Raw genomic sequence first — 15,524 nt, forward strand, 5'->3', positions numbered from 1 at the left:
CATACCTTTTCAGTTTATGCCAGCTTAAGAGTTGAACATTTCAAATAATTTCCAGATAACCAAAATACATTACTTGCTTAAGGTGGCTACATGGAGGACTTGGACAACAAATGGATTTTGTCTGGGGGTGACAAATGTGATAACAAACACGAGAAGTTCCCCGCAACTCTCGGTTTAAAGAACATGGCGGGTAAGTAGACAAGGTCCACCACACAATATTTCCCACAAAACTGCATTTGAAATGTAATTATAAATTAATAACCTTTCTGAAGTGGAATTATAAATAATTTCTTTTCTTAAATGGAATTGTAAATGGCTGTATGAATAGGAATAATAAATACGTTATATTTTTAATTATGATTATAAATAATGTTTTGAAATTGAAGAATAAGTCATTTTTAAAGCGTAATTATAAATAACTTTTTGAAATGGGAGAATAAGTCATTTTTAAAGCGTAATTATAAATAACTTTTTGAAATGGAAGAATAAGTCATTTTTAAAGCGTAATTATAAATAACTTTTTGAAATGGAAGAATAAGTCATTTTTAAATCGTAATTATAAATAACCTTTTGAAATGGAAGAATAAGTCATTATTATTATTATTTTCTATTCTGACTTCTGTTGCTTTTGGTACTAATTTCATTGAACTAATTTCTAACGAATCCCATCCTTCTATAATGCAAATGACCAAAACTCCTGAATAACACTCTTCGATACTTAATGACATATAATTGCACTGAACTTAACTGTGTTTTGACCGTACAATTCTTAAGGAAGATGAACCACACCCCATATCTTTTGTCCCTCCCCCTACTCCTTTCCTGACAAATGAACGCTCTCCATCTCCTTTCGAAATGGAAGAATAAGTCATTTTGAAAGCGTAATTATAAATAAATTTTTGAAGTAGTTTTGGAAAACTTTCGAGCTAGAGTAAGTTCAGCAGTGTAACTGTAAGTGAGATTAAATATGTGAAGATCTAGCAGTCTGTGTGCTATGGATTTGAATCGTCATTGTACACGCTACCACTTTCATCTATAATGTGTTATGGCCAATCCCATTATTTGTTGGAGGAAGAGTGGCCCAAGAATTAGTAGTGGGCGTTGTTGACTAGCTGCCATCCCTCCAGCCTATTAACTCAAAATTATGGACGGCTAGCGCAGATACCACTGGTGTAGTTTTGTGTGAAATTCAAAACGAATTTATCACATGGATAGAAGTTAACAGCGTACGTTCATAGACTTCTAACTCTAACTTAATTACCAAAATTTAACTTAAAATATATGTTTTTACAGTCGAAATTCTTATAATACGTGGGCATTATATAAGCTATAGCGTTACTACTCAGACTACATACCACATCTGCTGTGTAAATTAATTATATAAGTTATAGCGTTACTACTCAGGCTACATACCACATCTGCTGTGTAAATTAATTATATAAGTTATAGCGTTACTACTCAGGCTACATACCACATCTGCTGTGTAAATTAATTATATAAGTTATAGCGTTACTACTCAGACTACATACCACATCTGCTGTGTAAATTAATTATATAAGTTATAGCGTTACTACTCAGACTACATACCACATCTGCTGTGTAAATTAATTATATAAGCTATAGCGTTACTACTCAGACTACATACCACATCTGCTGTGTAAATTAATTATATAAGTTATAGCGTTACTACTCAGACTACATACCACATCTGCTGTGTAAATTAATTATATAAGTTATAGCGTTACTACTCAGACTACATACCACATCTGCTGTGTAAATTAATTATATAAGTTATAGCGTTACTACTCAGACTACATACCACATCTGCTGTGTAAATTAATTATATAAGTTATAGCGTTACTACTCAGACTACATACCACATCTGCTGTGTAAATTATTTGTTAATCAACTAGTTACATTTCTATCCATACTATAATTGGTATTTTATAATGTTATTCCCAAAACGCCCCACGACGACGGATCAACCTGGTTTTAAAACTGCTTACCAGTATTTTCGTAACCCTAATATAAAGAAAACAAGTATTTTTGTAAATATTTAAAACTCGTTTAATTATGTCCAAAGTATATCTACATACGTTTAACATTTACTAAGTTTGAATATAAAAATTTAAAATTAATAACGACTTACGCACCACATACAAATAGGTGTATTCAATAATGAAGCTTGTGAACCAACTAGTATGCATGAAAAAAACTTGAATTAAAAGCTAAAGTTGAAGAGAGATTGGCGTAAAGTGTTCCCTTGTGGAACAACAATAAGTCTTCGGAATTACAACGCTGAAATCAGGGGTTCGATTCTTCTCGGTAGACACAACAGATATCCCGATGTGGCTTTGCTATAAGAAAACACACACACATTAAAAAGTACTGTTATTTCCAACTTGAACGGAACGTTACAGTTTGGTTTGAATTTCGCGCAAAGCTACTCGAGGGCTAGGCGTCCCTAATTTAGCAGTGTAAGACTAGAGAGAAGGTAGCTACTCATCACCACCCACCGTCAACTCTTGGGCTACTTTTTTACCAACGAATAGTGGGATTGACCATCACATTATAACGCCCCCACGGCTGAAAGGGCGAGCATGTTTGTTGTGACGGGGGGAATGTTGTGAAACACGTAAGATGAACGGTTACATTAGAAACCCCTACATTTGACGTTTACCATTCCTAATTCTGAAGTAATAGACTGAAAGGACGGCAGTTAGTCAACGCCACTTTTTATCAACAAATAGTAAGATGTCCGACACGTTAAAACGTACCCATTGTTAGCATGTTCATAAAGGGGATTCGAATCCGTGATTCTCAAAATGCGAGTTAAGTACCCTAAGTTGTGTTTTATTGAGAATGCGCCTCTTAAATACTTTGTGTATATAACTTATGACGTGTATTTTATTAATTATAGTAATATTCATGTATATTTCATGGGAAAAAAATGGTTTATGAGTAATCTGCCAACAGTCGCCCCAAACCCTAAAACTTTCTTTCATGACTAGGAAACAAATAGAGAGAAAACTTTCGTGAACATATACAAAATATCAATAATAGAATAAAATATGTAATGGTATTGTTGTCATAGTTTCTGTAGTCCTTTCTTGATATCCGCATAGCGGTATGTTTTTTTCGACAACCGTGATGGGCAGAGAACAGATAGCCCAATGTGTAGTTTTGTGCTTTCCTTTAAAGAAACGAACGAATTCTTATTATCCATTTGGTCCCTTCTTTTGCTAAAAATTTGTCTTTTGGGAACCGGTACATTAACCTTTTCCTTTATATATACATACTATAACAGCCAGGAAGCGCACTGTACGAACTCGACAATATTTTCATATGATACATATAAGTATTTGTACGTACATTTGTAAGTACTTTCGATGTTATTTCACACCGGTTGAAGCCCCTTTTACTCAAAAATCTTTTGTGCGCATGTCGCCATTTTGCAGATTCGCTGTCAGTAACAAGTATTAAAGCTAAAGCGTGAACTTAGATTGAGTCTGTGAAGCTGCCCGTAGAAAAAAAAAAAAAATCATTTAAGATTTTTCTATGAACTAAGTTCAAATTTCGTGTTCCATGAATGACAAACATCAATTAAGATGAATAGATAAATTAATGTTTCGTTTGCCTGAAAGTTTTAATTTAAAGCATTCCAAAACAACGCAAAAAAATCTACGTTAGGGGCTATTCTTTCTCGGTATATTATCTGGTTCACACATTTCACAATCTAGATTAATTTTGACGAGTCTAATTACGAAAAGTCGTCTTCTCTGTCTTTGTTCTGTTGTGGTATTTTAAAATGCAAGTTTCTGTCATTAGCAGTGCCAAGAAAATTATTATTCAAATAGCATCACCAATTTTCTGTTCGTTTAATTTAATGAATTGTATTGTTTTAGTAGAACTTTAAGCAGAATAGACTGTATTGCAGGTTTGAAAAATTCAATGGACTGCAATTGCCTGTTGAAAGAGAGACAGCGTTCCAGCTTCTATACTGAGACCTGTATATCCAAGAGCTATTGACTAAAATAATGTATTTTATTTTTTATGTAGGGGTTTTTATTTTAGTTGGTGCAGGGATTGTTGGAGGTGTAGGCCTAATCATCATAGAGATCATTTACAAAAAGCATCAGACTCGTAAACAGCGCAGAATGGAATTAGCGCGTCATGCTGCTGACAAGTGGAGAGGAACCGTAGAGGTAAGTTATATTATCGATCGAAACCGTTTCTAATGTCTTTAAGGCTATAAAGTATAAAACGTCAAAGTGCTTTTGCGAGTATGGATTTTAACAACAAAATAAAACATCGAGATGAATGCTGTGAACGTTTGTTTATCTTTCCTGTTGAAATGGTTCCACACCTTCAAACTTCGCTTTAGATACACTAATGAGCTACATGTTAACCAAACTATTAATATATATATATATATATGATATTGAGTTTATAGTGAATGCACAATACTTATTAAAAATTATAATCAATTTAATAGTGTAGTGAATTACAAAGTTCAAAGCATTCTATATTTTTCACGATTTTTTTTTCAGATTTTCGCGAATATAATGGTGCCTTATGTGTTATTTTTCACTTTATAAATTTGTAAAAAAGGTTTCAGAGTATTAGGCTATTACTGATATTATTGTATATTGACGAGACTAGGCAAAATTTGCAAATTTCTAAAAGCCAAAAAAGCTGTTAAATTCTGGAGAGGAAAATACCTAATAAATAAAATTTTGTATTTGAAAAGATCTTGCGTTTCAGAAGTAACTAATGGTTTGCTTTTACTTCTTATTATGGGATAGTGTTGTTGTAAGTTTTGCAACACTTGTACATTTATATTAACAGTAATGAAAAACTGTGCCTTAACTTTCTTTATCCTCAAAGAGCATAATTTTTGTCACTAAAATATATTCTTGAGTATCACGGCCCGGCATGGCCAGGTTGTTAAGGCACTCGACTCGTAATCCGAGGGTCGCGGGTTCGATTCCCTATCACACCAAACATGCTCGCCCTTTCAGTCGTGGGGGCATTATAATGTGACGGTCAGTCCCACTATTCCTTGGTAAAAAAGAAGCCAAAGATTTGGCGGTGGGTGGTGATGACTACTTGTCTTACTTCTGGTCTTATACTGCTAAATTAGGGAGAATTAGCGCAGATAACTCTCGTGTAGCTTTGCGCGAAATTCCAAACCATATACTTCAAATTTTGTCAAGTGACGCAACACGCTAAATACGTTATAAAAATAGTTCTTTATAAATACGTTTTCTGTGCTAGATGCCAGATGTATGCTAAGTCCGCATACATACAGCTGAGCCACTGGGGGCGTGGTTTTACATTTCATGTTTTGTGGTTTTATGGACGTTTTTACAATTACGTATAAGTATTGTGTAAAAGTAACTAAGATAATGACTTATATATTTTTATCACATTAGACTGCATCTTCATAGCTATAATATCATAGGTATAATATCCCTAATTCCTATTACCCTTTATTTATTTTAATAGTGAATTACATTTACATTGAAATAACCTTATTATGATACAACTTCTGTTTTTAGGCTTATTTGTTTATGGTTTAAAAGCAGTTTTATGTATCACATATTAGAAATAAAATTGACAGCATCTTCTCTAATTTTTAAGGTAAAATGTGATTATGCTACAATTTTATTTAAATGGCATACAGCCAGATATACCCGTAACTGAATTTGAAAATAACTAAATAAAAGCAGAAGAAGAGAGATTTTATAATATATTCATTATTTAAAATGTATTGTTTATATTAAAAAAAGTAGATAAAGCTATATCATCAGCTATACTCCGTCATGGCTTATAATACTGCAATATTTCTTGAGCAGTTAATACATATTTGAGTACCATAGGATAGTAGGAAGGCTACCCTAATATACCTTCCTTACTCAATCAAGTTCACCTCTTTGTAGGTAATATGTGAAAATTTTTTAGTGTCCCTCCTTTTTCTCTGGTTTTTTAATAGTTTTCAACATAAATAAAATATAATCCTTGAAATTTAAGGTACGAGTTTGTTTATTTTTATTTGATGTTCTCAGTTTGTTGGTATTTTTAATATTCAAATAATACCGTTTTATATGAACTAAGCCTACTCTTTACAGGCACGAAATTACATCATTTGCGTTACATTTACACTGAAGTATTTTTAACTTGATATCACATTATAACATCGTAAGTGTATATTTTATAATGTAAAATAGGAGTGAAAAGGTATTTTCTTCTAACTCAACTCATGACGTCAGGCTTGTTCAGCTTGAGAATATCAATTAAATATGATAAACAGTTTATTTCTACTGCCATTGGCCCGGCATGGTCACGTGGTTATTCCTACTGCCATTGGCCCGGCATGGCCACGTGGCTATGACACTTGACTCATAATCCGAGGGTCGCGGGCTCGAAGCCCCGTTACATCAAACATGCTTGCCCTTTCAGCCGTGGGGACGTTATAATGTTACGATCAATCCCACTATTTGTTGGTAAAAGAGTAGCCTAAGAGTTGACGGTGGGTAGTGATGACTAGTTGTCTTACATTGCTAAATTAGGGACGTCTTGCGCAGATAGCCCTGGTGTAGCTTTGAACGAAATTAAAACAAACAAACAAATCTACTGTCAGATGATTCCCGTTTAACACGATTTCTTTCTGCGGTGAATTATGATATTTCCAGTATGAAGCATATAACAATTGTTTTGCATGTATGTGCGACGTTAGTTCTTCCTGATCAAGAAAATAGTGAAAGTAAAGAAATGATGTAGTTTTGTGCTCTTCTTTACTTGGGTATTAAATTTATCATATTTGTTGTATTTTCAAATATCATATTGCCCCTAATTAATGTTCCCTATTTTCATAACGCGAACCTTTGTGATAACAATAGTAATCTAACATATATACTTTTATTACCTCAGTTTTTGTGAAAATGATGAAAACAACCACATTCAGTACTATTATTACAGTTTCCAACGCTCCCACGAGCATTAATTAGGGGCAATACGATACATTAATATATTTATTTATTTACTTATAGTTATGACTCTATTAATTATTGTTATTATTATTTTCTCTTCTGACTTCTGTTGCTTTTGGTACTAATTTCATTGAACTAACTTCTAACGAATCCCATCCTTCTATAATGCAAATGACCAAAACTCCTGAATAACACTCTTCGATACTTAATGACATATAATTGCACTGAACTTAACTGTGTTTTGACCGTACAATTCTTAAGGAAGATGAACCACACCCCATATCTTTTGTCCCTCCCCCTTCTCCTTTCCTGACAAATGAACGCTCTCCATCTCCTATTATTGCAAGACCTTTAGTTAAAGACAGCCAACCGGAAACAAGACAAAGGTCCCCTTATCGTTATTCAGAATTGTGGAAGCGACAATCTGAACTAGGTAGGGTTTTACTATTTAAAGTTTTTTATACGTTTAACGTTACTTTGTTCTTGATATAAACATTGTCATTATTTACAACTTATGTAAATCTATTTTTCATTTTATGCTAGTTTATTTAATAAATTTACGTTATTAAAAAGTTTCCTTTTTTTGCATTTATGTTTTTTTTCCTATTTAGGTGTGTGTATGTGTGTTTTTCTTATAGCAAAGACACATCAGGCTATCTGCGGAGCCCACCGAGGGGAATCGAACCCCTGATTTTAGCGTTGTAAATCCGTAGACTAACCGCTGTACTAACGAGGGGCTTTGTTTAGGTTACTACGACAATTATTTATTATTTAACTTTTGTAGTTATAGGGAGTTTTATTTTGAAAGCTCCAGAGCACAGCAACGGCGAATAATTCCAAAACAAAACCAAGGAAACTGATCGACATGCTTGTCATTTAAAACCATGAGAAGTTTCTTTCCACAAATCCTTTACTTTGTTGAAAGGTTAACTATGCTCCAACTGGTTATACGTATTTACTTCATTTTATGTCACTGATTTGTTCCAATATTTAAATTTCACGTTTTAAATTATATATAAAAAAATAGCTATCACTTTATATCATGTGGCAGTTTTATATAATTTACTGGCAGTGGCGTGTTGAGGTAGGGGCAAGAGGAAGCTCAGTCACAGGGCCCATGGTCTTAATGGGGGGCCTATTTATAACTTTATTTTATGTTAAATTACGTGGGCCCGCACAATTTTAAGTCTGCCTCTGCTTACTGCCATCAAATACAGATACCATTATCACTTTTGCTTCTTAATATCATTGTGATAGTTGCGAACAGTGACTTTTACATAACATAAACGTTTGAGATCATATGTTCTTTTTTATTTTATAATATGTATACATTTTTTTACAAATCTTTTTCTTTGTGAAAGAAACTACTAGTCCTATATCAGTTTCACTACCCTGTATTTCTATTTCAATTCGCTATCATCTCTACCTTTTATGTGTTTACTATTGCTATTTGTTACTGGATATGACGAAGAACTCACTTGAAGTAAAAATATATTCTTAAGACTGCTCGTATGGGTATTAAAACTTGATTTAAAATAAAGTACAGAACAATACATTTTTTACTTCAAGCGGGTTTCTCGTCATCACGAATTATTTCACCACGACGATTATACGAGAAGTGTTAGTCTGTTGTGTTTCTTTGTGTTATCTCCTTAAACTCCATTATGTCTGAACTTACCTACGTTACGCCATTGTTACGCTCCCAATAACCCTGTACCCGGTTACACTCTCGTTCCTAAGACATGTGCCCAGTAACGGTCAGTTACAAACTCTCTTTGTTAACCTGAAGATGGACTAAGAAGCTCAAAACTCTGTTCTGTACTTTATTTCAATTAAAATTTTAATATACATACCCAGCCATCTTGATAATACGTATGTTGTTATTGTTTAATTTTATAGAAATGCTTAAGGGGTGAAACATTGTGAACGTGTGAAAATCATGAATATAGTTTTAAAATGTTATCACAATAAAGAATTATCGAGTTTAGGCGATCACTTATTTTCAACGAGTATATAATAATGAATTGTGTTTCTAACGTTCCAGTTCGAGATATTAACTTAGAGACGGAACTCAGAATCTAATTTTAAAAATATGATGCAATAACATAGATCCTGTTTTACAACATAAATAAGAAAAGCGCGCGCTGCACGACGGCTGGAAGGACAGAAAATGATAGAATGATGTAACATAAAAAAGGGGAAAACTGAAAAGTTCATCACTTAACATAAGTAAGGTACAAAACTGCAATACAGACAATGAGAAGCACCAGAAAAATCTGAGTATTAAAAGTATTAATGTTTTCTGTGAAAATTATCTTTGTTTATGTAGGAAACTTTCCCTTTCTTCCATATTTTGATTCCTCACTGTTTCAATGAGTACTCAGTAGGTTGTACCACGCTTTTTTGTTTCTTACAAACGAATACTCGAAATGTTCTATCACGTGCTAATTATACTCTGTGGGAGGCTCGCCTGCAATTGTCTGACTTGGTGAGCATTAGTATCTGTATAATGTTGCATAATTTCTTTAAAATTCTTGTAAAAAGTGTTGTTATGAAAAGGTTATTTTGAAATATAAACAAGACAACAAACACCTTGGCTCATGATAAGAATTGTTTTATTTCTGAAATTTTAATCTCTTGCTGTTAAGCCATTTACTAAACATTTCAATTTATACGTAGAAGAAATTAATTATTATTTGACCTATTATAAATATCCAAGTATACCAGCTCAGTTTAACGAATAAAATAGCACACGTTTTTCAGTAAATATAAGCAGTGTGCTCAGATGCTATGCCTTGCTGTAAATATCACACATCGTTGCTATGGTTGTGTGGAAAGAGTGTTTGTCACAGTGCACGTCATTGTTACGAATGTATAGATACCGGTAACTCGCTGTTAGGTGCTTCTATAAATAATTACAATATATCTATGTGTTCTTTATTACAAACGTACATAAAACAACATTTTTAGGTTATGGTGAAGTTTCTTATATTTTAGTTGAACTTTAGGATTAAACAATATAAAATAACTCAAACTTGTTCATTTTCATAGACGTTATTTATGTAGTAAGAAAACACTAATTATTTGTTTTTACAATAACTAAACGCTAATGTAAAAAATACATACAGTGAAACTTTATCATAAAATTGTTCTACTTTTTAACAGAAACGTAAGACGCTTCGTGCAACATTGCATGCTCAGAAACGACTCAAAGCCAATGGTATGGAAGCTTTAACCTTAGAAAAACGAATGCCGAGGTACACCGGAGGTCTTCTTTTCCCTGGAGCAATAGCGTCCATCAGTTCTCATGTGGATCCTCCGCCGCCACCACCCCCACCCAGAGCCGTGCCTCCCATAGAAACGCCTTCGACTCCTCCCACTCCATTGAGCTCGGAAATTGATCCTGATTTCCACAATATCCCTCCCCACCCCTCCACCAGCTGCTTCCCCTTTGGTGAGAATGCGAGGTTCCAGAGTAGCCTATTCTTTTCGTGGAGACCCTGTGTTCTTGAGCAGTAAAAATTCTTACGATATTCCTGTGTAATTATAATATCCTGCTTTGGAGGATTATGTTAATAAGTCATCGGATTGAAACCCTTCTTGAAAAGAACAGATGTAACGGAATTTTCTTGGAGGTGCCTCAACACATCTCTCCCAAAAGTCTCATTTGTAGAAATCGTCAACTAGATAATAGGTAGTAGCAGTTAGTAGCATGTGTTTGTTTGCTGCTGTAGTTTTGTATTTGCTGCAAAAAAACAAAAAAACACCAAAAAACATGCATCTGGAAAATGAAAGTTTTCCTGGTCGCTGTTGTTGTAAACTGTACTTAGAGAACTCACTCTGCTCATTTAAGAGTGCCAAACCGTCAGAGATGTGAAATGAACGAGGTCTTATTATAAGTTGAATAGCCACGAGTCTTGTGCCAAACACACACGGGTAGCATTGGAAATATTTAGTAGCTGGCAAAATGTGAAAATAGTTAATTGTTTTTTAGACACAGTAAAGTTCGGTGTATCATATAGTAACTGAAATACTGCTTCAACAACATTGGTGTTAGAAAACATTTGTTTGAAAGGTTAATTGTTTTTTATTTATTATCTTTCAAATAATTATACAGGCCTCTCAGTCCATACAGATTTCACATTGAGGGAAAATTGTTGTCAAAATCTATATACACACAAAACAACGGGATGGGTTGATCACTTCCATGGCAGAAATGCTTTAGAAATGAAAGAGTGTTTAGATATATATTTTGGATATTTCTCTACCCTGTTACCTAAAGGTTTGGTTTAAAGTTGCGATGATTCAGTTCAGTTTAACATTTAACTTGTTTCAATAATATTATATCTGTTTGATATTTGATGGATTCAGTTTTCAAAATCGTACTTGAACACTTTTGACTTCACACATGGAAAAAGAAGACTCGAGAAATCGCTTTTTCAGTTCCTTTATTCACAAGTATATGTAAAAAAGACTCACTGGTTTTGACGTCACTGTCTTCTTTACATAATCATCTCGCATATTTTGACTTATCTATTACTCTAATAAGTATTGTTTTTAAATGAAATGTGCTGGAGCCAAAATAATAAACTAAACTTATGTTTCCATTGGTTTCCAAAACGTGGAAGTATTTTTAAATGTAGGAAGCGGATCATTTACTCAGCATGTAGAAAAATACTTTTGAAAACATAGTGAAATTTTTCTTGTGTGTATTCTAAAGCACAAAGTTACATAGTGGGTTCTCTGTGCTTTGCGTAACGTGGTATCTAAACTCGATTTTTAGAGCTAAAAGTCCTCAGACTTACTACTGAGCCACCAGGGGACAAGTAGATCGAGACGACAGTGAAATTTATGTGTCACACTGGTGTGAACTGGGAATTCTGAGTTTCACTGTCTATGCACTTAACACTAAGGTAAACACAAATATAACAATTCGAAAAGTCAATGGATAAGAAAAAGCAATGGAATACTCTAAATTTAAAATATTTATTTCTGTTAACTGACTTTGTCATACTCACACAAAATAAAATATTTTGCACCTGTTACTTGTTATCCGATATATTTTTTTTCCTAGGCAAAATGAATCGTTATTTACAGTTTTGATCTGTGAGGGGTTTTAATCCTAATTTAATTAAACTACATTTTATAGGAATGTATTTTACCGTAACTATAAAGTATAACATCCGGCAGTAAAACAATTTACTGTTATTAATATAAGTCTAAAGTTTCTTAATACCACTATTAGACTCCTTTGAGTACATAGGTACGCAATCTTTATCAAAAGCACGCAACGTATGTATTATTTACCCAAAGCATAAATGTTCGAAGTATTTCTACAATTTGTAAACTTATCGCGATTTTATTTCTTTCCTTCGGAAGTATCAAGGAAGATTACTAAGCCTTTTATTTAAAATATATCCTTTTATAATTTCGGTTAAATGTTAATATTTTATTGTATTCAGTTAGTAACTTAAAGATGTGTTAATGTTATTTATCAATGTGTATTTTTAATAAGGATATTTGATAATGTGTTGTTTCTACTCTGCTCCTTTTCAATATATAAATAAAACTGTTGTGTTAACTTTTTGACATATAAACATAAGTTTTGTAACGATATTAAACCGTATTCTCAACCACGTAATCAACCAGTAAGATGGATATTGTTCCCAAGTGTTGACGAGGATTTAAATAACATAAAGTTCACACATAAAGTATAAGACCTGACTAATTTCGGCTTTAGGCCCCTGTGACAGTTAAGTAAAGAATTACTTCCATTTTGAAAATAAAGTTAAAGGTTCACAATTTTTCAGTAATACTTTTTTACAATACTGAGTGATAAGGCGCAGTTAATATTAACACATTTTTCCAAGAGCACTTTTTTCTCTCCAGTACTGAGTATTATCGCGCAGCTAACGTTCAGTAATCACGATCCAGTTACTGGATGATATTAAAGCACGAGCGGTAGTTTTGAAATATATTAATGATATACACGAAATGAAACTTTCCTCAGACACTTATGTGAGCTCATAAATAAGTACAGTTCAAAAATACAGCCTTTACACAACAACAACCACAAAAACTACTATATGGAAAGAAAAATGTATAAACCAAAAACGTTTGTAGTTTTAATTAATACATATAAGTAGTCTAAACTCCGATTTGTTTTTCATTTTATTATAAGTATTGTGTTAATACTACTCAATTCATTCATATTTTTGTTGAACCAAAATGTTAAGTACGTATTTTTTACATTAAGAACAGTTTTCTTGCTTTGCACTTAATGAAAATAAGATTTTGGGCCTTTAAAATAGTTTTTCTCACTGAAATCTATAAATATTTCTGCAAAGACAAACTGGAACAGATTAAAGGTCATGTTATTTAATTTTTTTTCTATCCCTGATAAAGATTCTCTGTTACCTATCTGCCAACATTTTTTTTTGTCGTGTCTATACTCTGGTATTTTGAAAGAGCGCGATTCGCCGCGATACATTCTGTATCTTTAAAAATTGGAATGAGTCAGTTTTATTTAGAATGAAAAGTTATCTTTTTGTTAGGAAACGTGTTTACCCTTATAGAGAAAAAACTTTAAGCTTTTAGCATGCAGTTTACTATGTACAACATCTTAATAGTTTGTTCACATTAGAAAATATACCTTTCGACATTTTGTTTAAAAGCTGATTTATCTAACTGTCATAATCTTTCTCTAAAATGGAAAATCTTCAATTGAAATTTTTGTTATACCAATAACAGATTGCGTGAGTTAGCTCTTCCTACTGATCAGTGAAAGTATAGCTAGTTAGTTAGAGAATCAGCCTTAAACATTTTAACTTAGCATAGAAAATACAACCACATTTTATTTTTTACTGCTTGAATACAAATGACTAAAGTAGTTTTACTTAAGTTCTATAACTACTAAAAGTTTACTACAGCGCATCTTGACTGACAGCTAGATTGTTTGAAAAAGTGATTAGATGACACTTTCTATTTTGCAATATATATATATAGATATTTAATTTTTGTAACTTTCTGAAATCTATTGCGTACATTAGAAATTTAAGCATGGATGCTTTTGGAATGTATCGTTAGCAACTGGCGAAAAACTTAGATGACTACACAATAAAGTCGTTACTCAAAAGTCTTAAAACACCAATGACGGACTTTAATTCTACTTTCTTTAAATCGATGATGTAAATTTCCGAAAAGATCTAAAGACACATTTAAAATAATGAATTTATGTGTAAAGTATTAGCCGATTTTCACATAATTTAACATTGTGAAATCAAAGTTGCTTTATTTAGTACCAGCCTAAACATCTGTGCCAGAGAGGCTGGCACCATTCAGCACCATGTTAAACTGAGAAAGCCTTACTTGAAGCTAATTATTATTTATTGTATATAAATGTTTTCTTACTTAACCATGTGAATTACCTTGATAAATGGAAACTTATCTCAACGATAACTGTTTCTATATTTTTAACTCATGAAACGGTGTTTTCATTAAACTGATGTGTATGTGTGTATGTGATCTACCATTATATGTAAAATACGGAAATGTAACCATAGTTACTTGCCGTGTATACGCCCAATAATGACTTATTTTAATTCATAAATTATAAGTTGAATAAGGCCGATAGCATAACTAGTCTTACTAAAATATGCATAAAAAAATCGGTGGATTCAGAAGTCATTGTAGGTTTAGGAAATAAACAAATTCTAGCGTTTCTGATAAGAGATTTACAGTACAAACAGTTTGGTCATTAAAGGTATTGTAAAGTCGTGTTTAAAAATTATGTTTTCTTTTGCTGTTTTTTTCTGGGAGGTAAAGAAAAATAAACTTGACAAAATCGGGCTAAGATTTACGTTTTGACGGGAATGTTTAACGTCTCATGAACAAAGTTTACACTATTGCACACACCATCTGTATTGGATGTTTGTGTACTGAGAGCAGTTTTGCAGACTGTTTAGTATGTGTGGTGTTTTAGTAATGCATGCCGATTTAGAACCACGTTACACTGCAATTCTGTATTGAAAGTATATAACATGTTTGTTACAAACTTGTAGAGATCATTGTTTGTAGTGGACCATATCAGATCCACAAAAGAAATAAATGCCTAGAAATTCTTCTTTTTGACTTGATAATTCTTTTTATATTTAACAACTGTTACACGCTTATCGACTCAGAAGCCAAGGTCTACTTGTTGATACATCAAGTAAAGATAAACTGTACGGGAAAAACATTATAAACTTTATCATTAACGTTTATGCCCACCTAATAATATTAAGTAATTCTATGTTTTCAAAAGTTACAACGCCTACTACACAGAACTGGTTAAAAAAAATTAGGTGAAATCATAAACTTTCTGCAGAATGCACAGGAAACACCAGCAGTAATTTGTTGGAAAATGTAACGTATTTTTGTATCCTTTTCTTGTGTGAATCGTGTGTTATTAGGGACCCTACCCTTTAATCAACAGATTCATGGGTCCAAAAGAAATTTGTTAAATAAATAGTTTAGATGAAAGTTTAATAAACT

At 32.8% G+C, this 15,524-nt stretch overlaps 1 pseudogene across 1 annotated transcript in view; it reads left to right on the forward strand.

Moving 5' to 3' along the window:
- Nucleotides 1–10,511, forward strand: part of LOC143257818 (glutamate [NMDA] receptor subunit 1-like) — a 212,548-nt pseudogene extending 202,037 nt beyond the window's left edge. Inside the window, exons 18-20 of the transcript XR_013032002.1 lie at nt 83–190; nt 4,060–4,205; nt 10,158–10,511. The product of XR_013032002.1 is annotated as a glutamate [NMDA] receptor subunit 1-like (transcript). The remainder of the gene's footprint in view (nt 1–82; nt 191–4,059; nt 4,206–10,157) is intronic.
- Nucleotides 10,512–15,524: the final 5,013 nt, after the last annotated feature.

Source organism: Tachypleus tridentatus, chromosome 7, assembly GCF_004210375.1.
Source record: "Tachypleus tridentatus isolate NWPU-2018 chromosome 7, ASM421037v1, whole genome shotgun sequence".
Taxonomy (NCBI): Eukaryota; Metazoa; Arthropoda; class Merostomata; order Xiphosura; family Limulidae; genus Tachypleus; species Tachypleus tridentatus.